We start from the raw sequence: 16,126 nt of genomic DNA, 5'->3' as shown, positions 1-16,126 counted from the left end.
CTTTGATCTTAAGGATGTGAGGGCAGCTTTTCATTATCTACCAAAAGGACATTCTAATTATCCGAAAGGACAACTAATTATTCTGATTTTTCAAAATAAACAAGAAAGTGGTCTGATGTTTTAGGGTAGAAGATCTGACTGCTGTAACTTGATTATTTCTTCCACAAGTGAAAGATCCTCATCTAAATAATACCGTATTTTTTGCTCTATAAGACTCACTTTTTCCCTCCTAAAAAGTAAGAGGAAATGTGTGCGCGTCTTATGGAGTGAATACAGGCTGCGTGGCTATCCCAGAAGCCAGAACAGCAAGAGGGATTGCTGCTTTCGCTGCGCAGCGATCCCTCTTGCTGTTCTGGCTTCTGGGATTCAGAATATTTTTTTCCTTGCTTTCCTCCTCCAAAAACTAGGTGCGTCTTGTGGTCTGGTGCGTCTTATAGAGCGAAAAATACGGTATTTAAGTTAGAGAAAGGAAGATGTGGCTATAGAGTGCTTTCAAAAGGGGCCTAATATCTATACCCAGAAGTCACACTTAGTTCAATAGGATTTTCTTCGTGGACTGCAGTTTTTGTTTCCTTTTTTGCACCTTTCAATCCAGTAATTAGACATGGAATCTCTCAAGAGCCTTCTATTATTAAAACAATCATTTTCTGCCTCAGATGCCTTTCATTTTGGGAGTTTTCTAATATCCATTTCCCTAATTTTGGGAGCCTTGGTAACGCACTCATGACATTTTCCTCAGCAAGAATAGTAAAATACATTTCCCAAATGATATGGCTACAGCTGCTGTAAGAATAGTACCTTGTTGTATGTTGTAACTGAATAGTTCTCTAGGATATAGGAAATAAATTGTGTATTAAAAATTTTGAAGTGTATTATTGTGTATTAAATTGTGTATTAAAAACTTTGAAGTTAAGGAAACTTCTTTAGAAATATCTAAGGAGCAAAATAGTAGTACAGAAGTTTTGTAGGTAGCTTTGGGAAATGGCCAATTGATGTAGCAAAAGAAATCTGATTGTAATATCTAATAGCAGATCACTACTTCACACCAGACTGCATACAATTTCCCCCCTAGATGGCTTGGTACAAATGGATGCCTAAAGGCACCAGTATCAACAAATATTGCCACTTCCATATAATTAACACAATGGTAATACAACACACCTGATGAAACCCAGTGAGATGATGAGTGGGGTATATAAAAAATAAAATTTATTACTACTACTACACAGAAGAGGACAGATAGTTATTAGACCACTGAGCATGCCTAGGACTGTCATCTGGAGTATCCAGCTTCCAAGAACTAATGAAATGGAGACCAGAGTTCTGTACATATATTCCAAATAAAAATAGAGGCAGAATGGATCGAAAACGTCTGATCAAATTCAGTCCTCTGCCAGAAAACATAATCATGCATCCTTATTCCACACAGCCCCATGAAACCAGACAAAAAGTGCCATCTTCAGGGTGGGTACACCCCAAAAGCTGCTTGTAGCATAATTAGCTTCAAATAGTTCAACCACTTTCTTTAGTTCTATATTCATCTTGACACATGCAAAATTAGCTCTATGCATATGCAGTTTTAATGAATGATTTAATGCACATTTCAAATTTTATAATACATTTAATTTTTTACACGGCAGCAGTAGAAGTTCAGATTTAATTAAAGGAATTTTCTGTGCATGGTTTCATCTTAACTTGATATGTATTTACAATTATTCAAATCTCCTTGTCCAGTTTTCTCCCTCGGTCAATTCCAGTTGCAATGGCAAGGCAGCAATCTTCAAAACATTTATATAAAGGTTTTCAAATCTTGAGACTGGGATTTTTCAGCTGCCCCATCTGCTGGAAGTGACATGCAACTGTGTTTCATTTGCCATCATTAAAGCTGGTTAAAAGTATTACAAAGGAAATTCTAGGAGACATTTGGAATATTTGTTGATCTTTGATTGAAATAGAGAAGTACAGTGCTTGGCTTCTCTTCCTGAATCCATCTCAGATTGCTGTAGCTTCAGTGAACTCTAGCAATGAGCAGGGACAGTATGGAATTCAGAGATGTGACTTGTGCAATGAACACAGTGGCAGTGGCATAGCGTGGGTTGTCAGCACCCGGGGCAAAGCAAGTAATTTGTGCCCCCTAACCTGTGGATTTGCGCCCCCTAACCCTAACCCCCAGATGTTGCGCCCGGTGCGGCCGGCCCCCCCTGCACCCCCCACGCTACGCCACTGCACAGTGGGCACATATCGGACTGAACAACTTTTTAGTTATTACTATTGTTTTTATTAACATATTGTTCTATAACTGCGTACATAATATCTTGGAATGTTGTGCTAACAGCAGTTGTCCTGGGGGTGACTACAGTGGCTATTGATATCTATCCAGATCTTGCTTAGAAACTTGCTTAGAAATGAAATAAGATTACTTTCTTATTCCAATTAATTTTATTCAGGCAAATGTCTTCCCTCCAGATGTCAACAGGAAATTATCCCAATCCAGAGCTCCATGAATGCTCCAATGTACACACTGAATGTATGTGGCTTTGCTATTAATTAAATGAAAAAGTCAGGCCCCTCAAATGAAATAGCAGATATAGTGGTACCTCGGGTTAAGTACTTAATTCATTCCGGAGGTTCGTTCTTAACCTGAAGCACCACTTTAGCTAATGGGACTTCCTGCTGCCGCCAGAGCATGATTTCTGTTCTCATCCTGAAGCAAAGTTCTTAACTCGAGGTAATATTTCTGGGTTAGCGGAGTCTGTAACCTGAAGCGTATGTAACCCGAAGTACCACTGTAGAGGAAAGTACTTAGAAATAGAGGGACCTGCACATCTGCTCTTCTGAGCCTAGAACAATGGTAGAAAAGGAAAAAGTTTTGTTTCTCTTTCCTTTTTAAAAATATTATGAGTTTGATGCAGTTTTATGATATGTTATGGGTGTGTGTTTTAAGGATTTTTATTTTTTTTATGAGTGTATGTATATGTTAACATTTTATGACACAATTCTTTTTTGTTATTTATGTCTTATTTTTAAAAACCATTGTATTCATGTTGTACGTTGCTTTTGTTCATGGCTCCTGATGGATAAATGTTTTTCTCTGAACCATTAGCGTTTTTCATTAGAGCTCATCATTACCTGTTCTTCTTTTTTCATTTTGTTCATTTGAGGTGCTTTCCCCCCACTTTTCTTGTTCTACCCATGAAGCAACAAGCTGGGAGGAGCACAGAGAGAAGAAAGGCCACAGTGCATCTTCATCTGCCCCAACTGCAACAAAAACATGTCTCTCCCACATTGGTCTCTACAGCCACAGCAGGCGCTGTAACTCTCCAACCGTCTGAATTCCTACTCAGCTGCAAAGCTACTGGGGCACCTTGGGCCTGCCACCATCTCTTAACCTCACCCACCCCACAGGGTTGTTGTGAAAATAAAATGGAAGGGAGGGGAAAGTATGTGTGCCACTTTGAGTTCCTTGGAGAAAAGGTGGCATATTAGAAGTTTAGCTAATAAAACAAACGGGAAAGGAGATTTGTGGAAATGCAAATGAAAGAACAAATGATATATCCCTTTTGGAACAGTTACTTTAGTTTTAAAAACACCAAATCTAAAAGTGAATGGTTGCTGGTTACTAAGTCAGCCTGATTGGTTATCCTCTGAAGAAGTACATTCCTATCCTATCAGTTGTCCAGAACTTTAGTTAGTGAGCAGCTGGAAGGTGGAGCAAACAATGATAATGGCTCAGCAAAAGCTGATTTATCTTCTATCTCTAGAGGTTAATGTTTCATAAAGTAGCATGGGCGCCTGTTTGCTAACTGAAAGCATTGAAGCTAGCTGTATCTTGTAAATACAGCGTCACAACTGCTGTAGCAGAAACATTAATTTAAGACTAATACGTTATATATTTGCTGGCTTCTTGCAGATCTGTATCTTTAATCCCAGTTGCTTCAGTGTACCTTTTGAAGAGAAAGTATCCTTTTGCTCATTGATCTTAAGGATGTATTCCCATACACAATTATTTGGGAATGCCCACTAAACTCAACAAAACTTATTTCTAAGTTAATATGCTTATGACCAGCCTGCACGTTTATTGGGTGTGTGTGACATATGAAGTGATCTCACGTAATGAAACAATAGGTCAGATGCATTGGCAAGACTGCCCTGTCTCAAATCGGATATAGTCATGTAGCTTATGTGATCAGCTCTCCATGTTCCAAATTCAGCTGTGCTGTTTTATGGCAGCCATTCTAAGCTGTTTCTAAGTTTTCCCCAAAATCAATGGCTCTTATTTCCAAGCCAGTGTGTTTAGGACGAGGGTATAGTAAATTAAAAGTGCTAAAACCATTGTAAGTTACGAGAAGGAATTACATTGTAATACTTGGAACGTGTGTAAAGCTGTAAGTTCATTGCAAAATAATAATAACTGATCAGGTGTATTTTTGCCAGCGGAGAAGCGGCACTGGTTTCCAGTGAGATCTTGTGAAAATCGGGGGGGGGGGGTTCGTCAGAAGCTGAAGTCACCACACAACACAGGTAATGGAGTTTGTAGGGTGGCATAGCAACTGCAGTGTGTTCCTGCTTCACCTCTGTACCTTCACTCCTAATTCAGACAGAAATCAGTAAGCCACAAGCATACTGATGACAACATGCTTCAAATCCCTGGAAGACAGCTCCCAACCATTTTATATAGCATAGGAGATAGAATGGACGTCTACAAGACCCTGCAGACCAAAAGCCATGGGGTCAACTAACAGAAGGACACAGCAGTCAATGATATTGAAAGCCACTGAGAGATCAAGAAGAAGCAGTAGGGTCACACTCCCCATCCTTCTCAACCAGGGTGACCAAGGTTGTTTTTGTGATAAGACCAACTTTGACTTGCTGATTATGGCAGGGGTAGGCATAATCAGTGTGTTTTTACATGAGTAGAATGTGTCCTTTTATTTAAAATGCATCTCTGGGTTATTTGTGGGGCATAGGAATTCGTTCATTTTTTTTTTCAAAATATAGTCCGGCCTCCCACATGGTCTGAGGGACGGTGGACTGGCCCCCAGCTGAAAAAAGTTGCTGACCCCTGGATTATGGTCGCTTCGTTTCAATATCTGTGCTGAGTTTCAATTTAACTATTACACTGTACTTACTACTTGTTGCAATGGAGCATAAGCAGCTGCTTTTTAAAAGCTGGGTTAGTAGGGTGGTTTATTTGTGTCAAGCAACCTGAACTTTTATAATATTTGATCAGCAAAGTACTCCCTTCAATTATGGAACATACCATTATTATCATCATTAACTTGTTGGCATCCGTCCGTCTTGAGGGACAACAGAGAGTATCTCTGGGGGTGAAGCAGCACTGAAGTGACCTCCCCTGCGGAACAGTCCTGAGCAGTGTGCATGGAGGCCCAGATGACAAGCCCCACCTCTGGGCCTCACTGATGTAGTCCAAAGGAAAACAGAGGAATATGTTTGGCACTAGCTTGGCTGCAGGAGTTGCCAGAAGAAGCACAAAAGCTGCCATCCAACCGTCTTAGGGACTCCACTCAGGCTTTGTGTAGGGTTTACTCCTTAGCCTTTTCTTCTCCCAAAGATGTCTCACAAGTCAGTGGAGGTTTAGGATCAGAGTTTTCCTTCTCCTAGATGGGCTACCTTCCTAGGTTGATGAGAGCCATCTGCCCCTCACTTGCCTCTACACTCAGCATGCGCCAAAACCGCCTTCTTGACCGTTGGACCCACTATTGGTCTCGTCTGCTCAATTTAGCAGAGCCGTCTTCGTATGCAGGGGAAGTCACCGAGGGTTTGAGACCCCCTCGGCTGTCATTACCTGGTTTAGCTGGCCAGTTGAAGCTATTCCCAGGGTGTGCCTGCAGTCTCAAGCTTTTAGGAGCCACAGCTAAGAGCTGAGTGTAGTGTGAATGTTTATTATTACAGCCAGCATAGTAAAAACCAGACTTTCAGCATCATTTTTACATAAACATTAAAACGGTCAAAATGGAATTTAACAATCGATATACTAATTAAATAGATTTAAAATATGTATCCAAGGAAATATAAACACCATTAAAAGGTTTTTTGTTTAAATAGAGCTGAATGCAGGGTGGGGACCAGAGATGGGCAAACTACCCCAGAAGGAGTATGACATGTCCCCCACCTGAGGTACTACCCCTCCCCTAGCACTCCATATTATTATTATTATTACTATTTGCTAAATTTGTACACTGCCTTTCATTCAAAGATCACTGGGCAGTTCACAACATAAAAATACAAAATGAGAACACAAAATATATAATAAAAACAAAACAAACCATTGACCCTCCTCCCACAAACACATTTAAAAGGGTGTAGAATGTTAATCAGCCAGAGGCCTGGTTAATGAAAAACATTTTCTCCTGGTGCTTAAAAATATATAATGTAGGCGCTGGTTGAGTCTCCCTGGGAAGAGCCATAAGCGGGGAGCCACTGCAGAAAAGGACCATTCTTGTGTTGCCACCCTCCAGATCTCTTGTGGAGGAGGAACATAAAGGAGGGCTTCAGATGCTGATAGCAGTGTCTGAGTAGGTTTCTATGGAGAGAATCAGTTCTTGAGGTATTGTGATCCTGAGCCGTTTTATAGGTCAAAACCAGCACTTTGAATTGGGGCCAAAAACTAGTTGGCAGCCAGTGGAGTCGGGCAAGGATACATGTAGTATGTTCAAACCATCATGTTCCGGTGAGCAACTTGGCTGCTGAATTCTGCACCAGCTGAAGTTTCCAAACTCTCTTCAGGGGCAGCAGCCCTACATTGCAGTAATCTAACCTAGAGGTTACCAGAACATAGACACCGGCAGTTAGGCTATTCCTGTAGAAATAGGCGCACAGCTGGGCCACCAGCAGAAGACACTGATGGAAGACACTCTGCACCACCAAGGCCACATGAGCCTCAAGGGACAACAAGGGATCCAGAAGTATCCCAGAGCTATGTACATGTGCCTTCAGATACTAAATACATACTGCTAACTTCCTTAGCAATGACAAACCTAGACAGCAACTTAAAAAGCAGACACATCACCTTGCCAACAAAGGTCTGTATAGTTAAAGCTATGGTTTTCCCAGTAGTGATGTATGGAAGTGAGAGCTGGACCATAAAGAAGGCTGATTGCTGAAGAATTGATGCTTTTGAATTATGGTACTGGAGGAGACTCTTGAGAGTCCCATGGACTGCAAGAAGTTCAAACCTATCCATTCTTAAGGAAATCAGCCCTGAGTGCTCACTGGAAGGACAGATCCTGAAGCTGAGGCTCCAATACTTTGGCCACCTCATGAGAAGATAAGACTCCCTGGAAAAGACCCTGATGTTGGGAAAGATGGAGGGCACAAGGAGAAGGGGATGGTAGGACAAGATGGTTGGACAGTGTTCTCGAAGCTACCAGCATGAGTTTGACCAAACCGCGGGAGGCAGTGGAAGACAGGAGTGCCTGGCGTGCTCTGGTCCATGGGGTCACGAAGAGTCGGACACGACTAAACAACAACTTCCTTAAACTGCAGTCCCGCACTTACCTGCGACTAAGTCCCATGGAACTCAACGGGGCTCAAACTGCACCGCGTAACTGAGATCTCATGCTCTGGCCACCGTGCACAAAAAAGAACGAGGGGTGCGAGCCTTCAGGCATGCACGATTGCAAGCAGCAGGCTCAGGCTCGGAGGTGCTTTGCGGAGTGCATCCGAAGTTTCATGCCTCTGTGGCTCCTTCCTTCTTATACCCAATTTATTTAGGCGACCGTGGAATCCGCCGACGCGCTGTGTTGCGAAGGCAGCCACCCGCCTCGCGAGGGGGGAAAGAGTTGCCCCCACGCACCCCGCAGTCTCTGGGACGGCTGTTCAGCGTCGCTGCCCCCCCCTTTCTCCTAGCGCCACTTCCTTCCCGGTGTCTGCAGGGGTCGCTCCTGCCTCACTTTGGCGCCGGCCTCTCCCTCCACTCGGTGGCGGGGTCCGTCCGAGAGAAGCAGCCGCCGGAGACGAGTTGGCGCCATTTTGAAGCCGACGAGTGGGGAGGGGTGGAGGGGAGACGCACCGCGGCGAGCTGCGGAAGGGAGGGAGGCGGGTGCGCGGCGATTGGCTGCAGGGCCGAGCGGCGGCGGCGGCGGCTCCCCGAGCCTAGCGCGGCGGGGCCAGAGAGCGGAGCGGACGAGCTCGCTCTGCCTCGTCTTCACCAGAAGCAGCGGCAGCCCCTGGGAAGGTAAGCGCAGCGCCCTCTTTCTCTAGGCGGAGAGGAAGCCCGTTTCGCGCCACCGCCAGCCCTTCGGCGATCGAGGCAGGCGGCAAACCCCGGGTCTGGGGGTGGGGGCGGGGAGGAGGACTACTTGCCCCCCATGGCTCTTCTTCCAGCTCCCCCCGGGGCCGCCATCCCTCCTTCGCCTCGGCCGTTCTCTGCATATTGAACTTGCCGCCCTTTCCTCCGTGGGGCGGTTGTGGGTCTGTGTGTGTGTGTTTTGGGGGGTGGCGGGAGGATGAGCAGCGTGGTGGCGGGTGACCTTGTCTGCCTGCCCCATCCCGCTTTAATGCACACATTTTATTTTCATTTTTTTTCCGCCTGCCCTTCCCCCGCCCCATTCTTCCCCTGCCCGGGTCCCCCTTTGCACAATCCTTATCTCTGCGAGAGAGACAGCAGCTGCAGGCGGCAGGAGGCTTTTGCACCTCAAATGTGGCGCGGCTGCCCTTTCCCCAGCCGCCCCAATAGAGCCGCTTTTTCCTTGCAAGACTTGAGCGGCTCCGAGAGCCCCGGAGCAGCCTTGTGCTTTGGCTTCCCTAGTTGGCCTAGTCCCCCCACCTCCTCCTCCTCCTCCTCGCCGAGGCACCCTGCCCCAGCTCAGCCCCTTCCTGCTGCCATTGGCTGGGGCCTGGTAAGGATGGCGGTGGAGGGAAGGGGAAAAAGGGACTCCAGGCTCGTTCCCCCACCTCCTTTTATGCTCTCTTAACTTGCCGTGCATTGGAGGCGTGTCGCTTTCTCTCTCTCTCTCCCTCCTTTACGGAGGAAGTGGGGTGGGCGCTGCTTGCCTCGAATATAACATATCCAAATCGTGCTAGTTTGCCTTGCACCCGTTGCTTCATATATTGAACAGAGGCCTCTCTCACTTTTTCCTCCGGCCAGTGGGTTGCCATCATTGTGATAGGTCGCTCTCGGATAGCCTTTACTTTTTGAAAGAGAGTTTGTCTGACCCACGGATCCCGGACCTGAAATTTCAGCCTTGCAGTGTAGTAAATAAAGATGCTTCTCTCTCTGCAGCTCTGCTCCTTACATGGTTAATGGAGAAAAGACAGATCAGGGGTGGGCATAGCCTCAGATCAACAAGATGACTAGTACAGCTCCTGCAGTGATATATATTTTTTTACTGTTAAAAGTAAAGGAATTCACAGGTGCACGATATTTTCACTTTGCAATGATTTCTTGTGGAGACCTATAACTGCAATGTGAAGTATGTCTTGCACGGTTATGCTGTTCATTAACTTGGATTTAATGCATTTTTGGATGACACTGCTTTTCTGTTATAGTTATAGGTGTGTTAATAATATTTTGTCAAACCCTACATGGGTAGTTCTGTTTACTGCTGCATTGTGAGGGATAGTGTTAGCCCTGTGCAGATGTCTGCCGACAAGGTTTTGGCAGTTTGGTTTTCCTCTATCCTTCATGAGTAAATTGCGCCTTATACACAGAGAGTGGGCTCTGTACATGCAAGCTAGGACTTGTATTTTGTACACACACCGGCATTGTGCATAAGGTACAGTCTACACGTGGAAATCAGGGGTGGAGCTTATTGCAGCAATCCCATTTTGCATGTGTTAAGTATACTATTCTGAACGGGTGTAATGTCTTTAAATAGTATTCATTGGCAGCTAGCTGTGAAATCTGTTACTTCAGGAAAAACACAAATGCCATGCTTAAGTATTTGAGGATGACTATTCAAATTTATATGTAGTATTGGTATCTTTTGATTAAGAAACAATTCCAAAATGTTTCTTATTTTATTATTTTAAATTGGTCATAAATCTATATATAGTAGACTTACAAATAGTGAACTGACTGGTGATCTTTGTCTAATAGCCACTTTCTGAAATCACGCTTTAATGATAATAATAATAATTTATTATCTCCCCAGCCATTCTGGGCGGCTTCCAACAAATATTAAAAATACATTAAAATATCATACATTAAAAACTTCCCTAAGCAGGGCTGCCTTCAGATGTGTTCTAAATGTCAGGTACCGTAATTGTTTCTCTCTTTGACATCTGATGGGAGAGCGTTCCACAGGGCAGGTGCCACTACCGAGAAGGCCCTCTGCCTGGCTCCCTGTAGTTTTGCTTCTCGCAGGGAGGAAACCACCAGAAGACCCTCGGCACTGGACCTCGGTGTCCAGGCTGAACAATGGGGGTGGAGACGCTCCTTCACTACCTTTCTTCCCCTCCACTACCTAATTGGAGTGTGTGTATTTAGCAAATATGATTAAAGCAATGGTTGTATTTACCTAGCAGGAAAAGTGAGGGGGACTCATAGGTGGAACTTGTTATTTGTATGCTGTGTTGAGTGTCCATACTGTCACTAGGAAGTTTGTGAATGAAACTGTCTTTTCCTTCTCAGAGAGGGGGAAAACCTTGGTTGTGGTTCTTAGTTGTGGTATGTTCTCCCTAGGAAGTTAACATGTCGCCTACTTCAAATGTCCCCTTAGGAAAGGCAACTCTCTTTTAATTCTCCCACACCTTTTAACTGCTTTTATGTACTGCTTTTACTGCTAGGGGCAAGGGAGGAAGGTGGTTAGAGGGAGGGACTGTATCTGACTTCACTTCACTGTTTGAAAGGTCAGATGCAGTCTACTACTCAGAATCAAAATGCTGGAGATCGTTTCAATGGATACTTTTCTTGTTAGTGCCAGGTAAGAATGTAATCAGCTTGCATCCTTAAGTCAATGACTGTTTCTAAAACATTGTTTACATTTGTAAGAGTTGTAGCACTATCTAAGGCTGTAATTACACACTTCCTTATTGGAAGTAAGCATAAGTGAAGTAAATGGGGCTTCTGAGTAGACATTTCTAGGATTGCACTAGAAGTTCCTGAATACTGTGTAAATGTAGAAAATTCACCTATGGAGAGTCTTGCCATGAATTGAGTAGTGTTGTCCTGTTAAACAGATTCAAGCTAAAATAAGACATCCTTTCCCGCTGAAGCTCTTAAGAATAATGTTCATAATATCTCTTACTGTTCTTAAATGTTTAGGAATAGTGTTGCTTGAGGAATTTGGTTTCTTCTTCTATTATCTGGCACTTCTTACATTATTAGAGCACAACCTTGTGCTTCATTGCTTTATCATTATAAAAGAGTTTATAATGAGGTTAAAATATAGTTTGGTGGTAGTCTAATATTAGAAATAGAGAAAATATATGACTGAATTTTCAACTGATGGCAAACACATTGGAATGTAGCACTTTCAAGAGTTCTTGCCCATTTATTCTATTGAAAAAAACATTTGCAGAATCCAGACAGAGGAGGAAAGTGGATCAGAAAGTGTTCCATGCTGTGTTTGCTATAACCTCACCATTTCTCTAATGGTGATAGAGTTCTTGCAATGGCTTAGAGCTCCACATTCCCCATAGTATAGCGTGTAGGATCCATGTAGTAACCTTATAGACATAGATAGATTTGTGATGGGTAGCTTGATTGCATGACATTACCTTCCTGTGTGGTGTGACTGTTTCTGATATCATAAAATGTCTAGTTAGGCTACTAGAGAAGGCAGATAATTTAGTTGGGAAGTCCAGGAAGCCAAATTTAGATTGCTACATAGGTTAAGACCAGATTCTCATAGTGAGACAACAGGCAAAGATGTGAAATCTCAATGCATGAATGTAATGCTGGTGTTAGAATAAAGAATTTAAATCTATTAAAAAACAAGGGATGTTTTGGGGGAGGGAGCACATATGTAGAACTGCAATATAACTCATTTGCTGGTGCTCCTTCTAGCAAAGCTGGTCAGGTTAAGGAAATGGGGACAATTTATTTTCTCAAAGCACTGGTGGATAGATAGAAATTAAAATCAGTGCATTCAAACTGAGATCTCAATGTGAAGATTAAATGTAATGTCTACAAAAATACAGTGGTACCTCAGGTTACATATGCTTCAGGTTACATACGCTTCAGGTTACATACTCCGCTAACCTAGAAATAGTACCTCGGGTTAAGAACTTTGCTTCAGGATGAGAACAGACATTATTCTCTGGCAGCGCAGCAGCAGCAGGAGGCCCCATTAGCTAAAGCGGTGCTTCAGGTTAAGAACAGTTTCAGGTTAAGAACAGACCTCCGGAACGAATTAAGTACTTAACCCAAGGTACCACTGTATGTAGAAACAAAGAGTAAAGAAACATATATGTCTATTTCCTGATGATAAGAGAGCCAAAACAGGTGACTTGTGGCACCTGAAACTGAAAGTATACTTAGTACATAAAAATTATTGAGAGAATCAAATAAACTTACATTGACAGTATTGTTGCTCTGCATGTTAAATAAATCAGGAATTGTAAGATAGGGATGGAGATTCTGCTCCTCTTTTTCTAGTAAAAAAAGACACTGTCCCAGTGTCAGGGGAAAACAATCACAGTAAGTTTTTGGAGGTGTATTGTCCAGTGGCGTAGTGTGGGGGGTGCAGGGGGGCCGGCCGCACCGGGCGCAACATCTGGGGGGGGGCGTGGAAGAGACTTGAGTGCTAAAATCCACGGGCTAGGGGGCGCAGATTACTTGCCTTGCCCCGGTTGCTGACAACCCCCGCTACGCCACTGATATTGTCTACTTCAATGAAACTTTCAATGTATTGTGGGGTAGAAGTGGAACCCCAGAAAATATTTTTGTCTGCGGTGTAAGAAGTGTGTTTGACAATACGCAAACACTAAGAGCCAGAAAACACTTATTTCTGGGTGTTTTCCTAAACCCATTTAGAAATTTGCAAGAAAGTTGCCCTAGGTTAGAGAAACATCCCCAAAACAACATTATGTGGTTTGTGCCAACCTATGGACACTTGCTCAATAATCATGAGTTGTTTTGCTCTCTGTAAAATGAATGAAAATACCTTCGGCCAAAGTTGTGTCATTCTAGATAGATCTGCGCTGCAACATTGGGTCCTTGGAGTAGTGATTGCGAATTTGGTTGATCCGTTGTCATGTAACTGCAAACCTGTTTGATCTCAGTGTTTTTAGGTGATGTGTACCTGACCATTTTTCTATGAAAAAATTATAACAGTGACTAGGATAGTAAATACACCCTAATGGCAAAATGTGATTCATTTTGGGAGCATTGTATGCTACAGATTTTCTATTGTTTCCAGTAGAAAAATGGTAAGTGGTAAGTGCTGAAGTTTGAAGATGCTGTGTGGGTGACAGTTTGCGTCCTAGAAGAACTACTTTTTAGATCTGCTTACTGTGAATTGCACAGTGAAAAGTGACCCAGGGGGGTGCTTTCACCCCCACAAAATTGAATGGTTAAAGTGTGCTCCTGGTTTTTTCCTACCTTACTTTGCAGCCTGGCTTCAACTCCAGATGAGCTCCCAAGGAAGATCCTTGCTCAAAGCAATATTTGGTTGCACTAGGGTGGGAACTGGGGTAGCTTCTAGATGTTGGACAACAATTCCCATCATCTCTGACTATTGGCCATCCTGGCTGGGGATGATGGGAGCCGTAGCTAATCCTACCCCTATTGACTATAATCTGGCCCATGGGTTGGAAGTTCTGTCCCACCATAATAAAGGAAACAAACTTATCCACAGAATTGTTATATGTAGAAATTCCAGCTAAATAAGTACTAAATGCACTGTATTGTCAGCTCATTGACCGACAGTTGGATGGTATAAATAAAGTAAATCAAGGAGCCACCTTGTTGATATAATAAAATTGACTGGGAAATGTCATTGTGATAAACCCAGAAGCTTAGACACAATAAATAATTGCAGATTTGGGTTGACAAGAGTTATGATTAAATCCCATGGTGCCTTGAATTTGATGTGAAATATCCTGTTCAACTGCTTTAAAACAGTGAGTGTAACACCACCAAACTTTCTGCTGAGTGGGAAATTGTCAAGAAAGTCACAGTTATATTTATAATGTACTATTTCTTGAAATTGCTGTTAAATTGCAGTCAAGGAGGCTGTAGAAAGAAATGTGACTTGCATTAAAAGCTGTACAAATGAAGCATCGCTAAAATGAGAAAAATAAAAAGCACAAATTATGGCATAGTAAATGTAAGTTGACAGTAAGGCAAGCCAAGAAAGTACTTGTGGAACAAACTGATACTATTAAAAAGTGAACACACTAGAAGTAGGAAACACTCTGGAGAAAGATGTCAGTATAAAAGAAAACACTGAAGGAAGGGAAGGAAACTGCAGGGAAGCTAAACAAATTCTTGAACATATGTTAAATTGCAAGGATGTTTGGGAGAGAAAAGCCCATATGTGAAGCAGTGTTTTGGGGAAGTGAATTGTGAAGAACTGTGTAAAACGGGGATGAAAGGATAAAGTTGTAGAACTGACTGAAAAATTAATAAGAAACTAGTCTTTGGAGTCTGTTGGTGTCCACATTTCAGTTCTTAAAAGAACTCCAAAGATCAAAGTAACGAAGTATATTTGTAGATTGCAGAGATGCTTTCAGAATGGTGCAATCTGAAGCAGACTCTGAAAAGCAGAGGATATTCCCTGTGTGGGGTTGTTGGGCAACAAAATGGTAGGGAGACTGAATGTAAGGATGTGTCAAGTGATGCGCACTAACAAAATCTGCTGGTGGGTCTGAACTGACCGTGGCTGTGAAGAAGCTTAATTATATGCATTTTTGGTACATCATTAAAAAACACACCAGGCACATCCTCGAACAACTAATTTCATAAATGATATTGTTAAGCTGGAAAACATACAGGAAAGGGTAGTGGGAAGAGCGATGCAACCCCGTAATCTACTGCACTGGAGGGAATTTAGATGTCCACCTAGGGCACCTCCATTGGCAGCAGAACCCGACTGGCAATGGAGGTGTCCACCAAGGGCCAGGGTTAGAAACACTTTCCCACTTGTTCCTTCCTTCTGCCCTGGCCTATACAAACAGTGGGGTTGAACTGAGACTGAGTTATGAAAATGCCTGGTAAAAATCTCATTTCTGCCATGAACTCACTATTGTGAATTTATAGAAATATATACTGCATTATTCTAGTATAACACAGTATTCAGGCTAAAAACAACTCACAAAATCAGTTTATAAAACATACCAATGCAATAATGCAAGGTACAGGCACAATTGTTAAAAACACCTTAAGGCAAGTGATCAGACCATTAAAAATTGTCCTAGCAGATCATGCCTGCCAGAATAAAAAGTGTCTAAACTGTTTTGCAAAGGACCGAAAGAGAGGAGGCTTGATGTTAACTCTCCAAGGCACGAAGTTCCATAATCTGAGTATGTCCACAACCAATTGTCTGTCCTCAACTGATGGGATGTGGACACTAAATACTATTGTCTTCACTTTCAGTCTTGGCTTCAGCCATGCATCTGCAACATGGCAATAAGAACATTGACTATAGCATTACAAGGCTATTATAGGCTTGAAACCACTTGCAACCAACCAAGAGACACTTTACACAATGGCTCTAGGTCTTGATGCCACCCTAAAAAGTCTCTGCTAATGGTATGGAGACAATCAGGAACAGTCTGAGATGTGGTGAATCAGCAAAAATTGAGTAGGTTTAGGAAGTCTCTGTGGGTAGGTTGCTTTTGCTTAAGTTTTGGTGATTTCTCCCATCCTTTGATTCTTTGCCATTTTCCCCATACTGTATCCCAGACTATATACCTGAGTGTCCCCTGACCACTTGGAGGGGCTTTTCATGGGGTGTAGCGGGAAGGGAGGCAGCAAATCCTAAGCAGCCTTGAACTTAGGGTGTGCCACCATTGAAACTGAAGTAAAGTCACCAGATCAGAACATTTTTTTAAATAGTCAAATCACTTTCTCCAGCACTTACTGAATTCTACTACGTTTTGTCTTGGACTGAAAAAAGAGGTCCTCATCTCTGACCTATCAAAATTTCCAGTGATTTGTTATGAAGACCTATGACTTCGTATACAGAAGACTCTTTTGTATCCACACAAAAGGTTAGGG

General features: G+C 42.9%; 1 protein-coding gene and 1 long non-coding RNA gene across 3 annotated transcripts in view; one reads left to right on the top strand and one right to left on the bottom strand.

Annotated features, from left to right (window-relative positions):
* LOC309369002 overlaps positions 1 to 16,126 on the bottom strand; it is a 60,039-nt gene that overhangs the window by 39,900 nt on the left and 4,013 nt on the right. The window lies entirely within an intron of this gene.
* The window catches only part of PDS5B (PDS5 cohesin associated factor B), a 64,463-nt gene continuing 56,405 nt past the window's right edge, over positions 8,069 to 16,126 (top strand). Inside the window, exon 1 of the mRNA XM_081909295.1 lies at positions 8,069 to 8,197. The gene's annotated coding sequence lies outside the window, so the exon portion shown is untranslated. The remainder of the gene's footprint in view (positions 8,198 to 16,126) is intronic.

This window comes from Podarcis melisellensis (genome assembly GCF_964234715.1).
Source record: "Podarcis melisellensis genome assembly, chromosome: 4".
Lineage (NCBI taxonomy): Eukaryota > Metazoa > Chordata > Lepidosauria > Squamata > Lacertidae > Podarcis > Podarcis melisellensis.
This window is presented reverse-complemented; position numbering and strand designations above follow the sequence as displayed.